The sequence below is a fragment of the Nicotiana tabacum genome, chromosome 22 (genome assembly GCF_000715075.1).
Source record: "Nicotiana tabacum cultivar K326 chromosome 22, ASM71507v2, whole genome shotgun sequence".
Lineage (NCBI taxonomy): Eukaryota > Viridiplantae > Streptophyta > Magnoliopsida > Solanales > Solanaceae > Nicotiana > Nicotiana tabacum.
This window is the reverse complement of record NC_134101.1, coordinates 22,675,942-22,679,183: the sequence shown is the minus strand read 5'-3', so window position 1 is coordinate 22,679,183 and position 3,242 is coordinate 22,675,942. Positions and strand designations below refer to the sequence as shown.

The 3,242-nt window shown below is 38.7% G+C and overlaps 1 non-coding gene across 1 annotated transcript; it reads left to right on the top strand.

Moving 5' to 3' along the window:
* Positions 1 to 2,927: 2,927 nt before the first annotated feature.
* On the top strand, positions 2,928 to 3,034 carry LOC142176855 (small nucleolar RNA R71). Its single transcript, XR_012705661.1, has one exon. It is a non-coding gene; the product is annotated as a small nucleolar RNA R71 (small nucleolar RNA).
* Positions 3,035 to 3,242: the final 208 nt, after the last annotated feature.

Genomic DNA, 3,242 nt, shown 5'->3' with positions numbered 1-3,242 from the left:
GACTACACCTCCCTAAGTACTTTAATACATACATTTCATTGTTCTAAACCCCACACTTATCTCAAACCATAACTTCACCTTCACATTAATATACATTAACTCCCTACTTCTTTAAGCATAAATACATCAAGAGTTACCACTATCAAGGAATATTTTTCACAACAATACAATTATTTTTCTTTTTCTCTTCTTATTCAATTCAAGTGGCTCTTACGTGTTCAAAACAATGCACCTTTCTCCTATTTTAATAGTTCCACTCAAAAGCCAAAGCAACACCCCACACTTTAACTATTACAAAGTTCATAACAAATTCAAATGCTCAGGAGAGGTAAAAGGTTCAAATAGATGGTCAATTCAAAGAAATGGGCAAGGCTTGTAATGTGGTTGCCAAAGAAACAGGATTACAGGCTCAAAGGGGTTAACTAATTATACATAACAATTAGGCGGGTAAAAGCATATAACTAGCTCAACAATGAAATGCCTATATCACTTCCAAGACTGAATAAAACTACTATTTTGCTTTGCAAACACACGGGGCAAGTTCTAGACATCAACTGCAATGCACAGAATACCCAAAACCTCACACACATGGCACGTAACTCACTCAGGATCGGACTCATCAAGGCACTCTAGTCAAAGCAGTTAAGCAAGGTTAAGATCATATAATTTAGGGCACTTATATAAGAGTCAAAAACTGAGCCTAAGTGTTACAACTAAAGCACTCACTATTCTCAAGGTATAATAAAGTCAAGAGGTATTGCCTACCATTCAAACCATAGCACAAGGTTTTCCACTCCTAACAAAAATAGAAACTAACTACACTCGGTTCAACCAAAACCCTTGGAAAAGAACCGCGACACAAAGAAAAATCTAGGGGGAATTATTACACTACCTAGCAAAAGAAAATCTTTTTATCTTTTTGCTTTCGACTTTAATCCCTCAAGAAATCTATCGATGATATCCATCGTCGGGAAAAATAAAATTTTTTAAATGTTTTATGATTTTTTCAATTTTCTATCTCCATTTATCTACAACTACGACAACTAAGCAAAAAAGAAAACTAATATACATACATACAAATATCCCCACCCCACACTTTAAGTTGTGGCATGTCCCCATGACACACAATTAAAAAGCATAAGGTAAAGGAAACTTCCCTGAATATATAGTAGGGGTCTGAGTCGAAGTCGAGTTCTATTCCTCGTACCCAAACTAATGTGCACATCCATGCAGATAACTTCATCTCACCTTTTTGGGGTACACCCCACATTTATCTTTCTTACTCGCCGCAACCTTCTCTTTTGAGCCCTTAACTTTCCACTCAACACTCACAGCTGGTTATTCCTTTCGTGCTCCCTTTTCTACATCCATATTGAAATTCACAATCTCCTCACCCACTCTAAGCATAGGTTTTCTCTCGTGTATATCCAATATTGCTCTACCCGTTGCTAAGAATGGTCTTCCTAGGATAAGGGGGATCTCTTTGTTTTCCTCCATTTTCTACACTATAAAATCCAGAGGAAATACGAACTTATCCACCTGAACTAACACATCTTCCACTATCCCCTCAGGTATTAGAGTCGTTTGGTCCGCCAGCTGTAAAGATATTGGTGCAGACCTTATCTCTCCAATCTCCTTCTCCAGTTTTCTGTAAATAGATAGAGGCATTAAATTAACTAAGGCACCAGAATCATATAAAGATTTGTCAAAATTGATAGTTCCTAAATATCAAGGTATATTAAAACTCCTTGGATCTCCACACTTTTGTGGGAGTTTATTATGAAATATCGCGCTGCAATGCTCTGTGAGCTTGACCACTGAGGTCTCCTCCACTTTCCTCTTCTTTGTAAGGATCTCTTTCAAGAATTTAGCTTAAGAAGGCATTTGTGAGAGCACTTTTGTGAATGGTAAGTTTACATGAACTTGTTTCAGTATATCCAGAAATCTCTCAAACTTCTTGTCCATCTTTTCTCTACATAGCTTTTGAGGGAAAGGTAAAGCCGACATATGCTTGCTTTGATCAGGTTCTTCCCTTCTCGATTTTTCTTCCTTCTTCTTTTTCTCAGCTTCCATCGGGCCTTTCTTCTTCTTGTCATCATCATTTTTCAGCTGCTCCCCACTTTCTTTTTCAAGTACCACATCATTTTGGATCGGGGTAGGATCTTTCAACACTTACCCACTTCTCAGAGTTACAACATTTACTGTTACTTTGGGATTTCTCTCAGTGTCAGCAGGGAGAGTTACTGGAGCCCTTTCAGATAATATTGTTGCAATATATCCTACTTGTTTCTCCAGGTTTCGAAAAGATGTGCCCAACTCTTTGATAGCTGCTCTATGGGCGTCCAGCCTCTCATCTGTCTTGATAATGAAGGCCTTCATTAGATCCTCTAGACCAGGCTAAATGGGCTGTTGAGGCTAAATAGCTGCCTCTGTTGATTTTTGTATGCTGGAGCTCCTTGTCCCTAGGGTCTAGAGTTATTTTGTTGCCATGCATTTGCAGTACAGAACTCCATGAAAAATCGGGGTGCCTCTAACCCATTGCATTAAAGTTGTAATTTCCCACAGCATTTACTTCCTCAATTGCGGCTTGACACTCATGAGTAGGGTGTCCTCTTCCACATACATCACATGTTGCATGATGCTCATTTTATATTGTAGGCAAGGTTATCTTCCTTATTTCTTTATTCATAGCATCAAGATGTACCTGCACAGATGTGTTAGCATCAACTTGGTGAACACCAGTTGATCTTCTTCTTTCAGCACTCTCAGAGGGCCACTGATTTGCATCTTCAGATAACTCATTAAGAATTGTAACAATCTCTTTTGGAGTCTTCTTCATTAACGAGCCTCCAGCTGCATTTCTCAATGTTCTATGTGAGGCCGGTGTCAATCCATCCCAAAAGTTCTGGAGTTGCATCCAGAGTTCAATTCCACTATGTTGACACTTTCGAACAATCTCCTTAAATCTCTCCCATTCTTCAAAAATAGTTTCCGTCTCTTTCTGGCAGAAGTTAAGGATTTCTCTTTTAAACTTTCTTGTTTTAGCTGAGGAGAAATATTTATCAAGGAATCTTCTGGTCATCTCCTCCCATGTTCTGATCGATCATGTAGGCAAGCTTCGAAGCCACTGCTTTTGCGCCATCCTTGAGTGTAAAGGGGAATTTCCTTAAGTACACTGCATCTCGTGACACACCATTGTATTGAAAGGTATTTATAATCTCCTCGAAGTCATTAGATGTGTA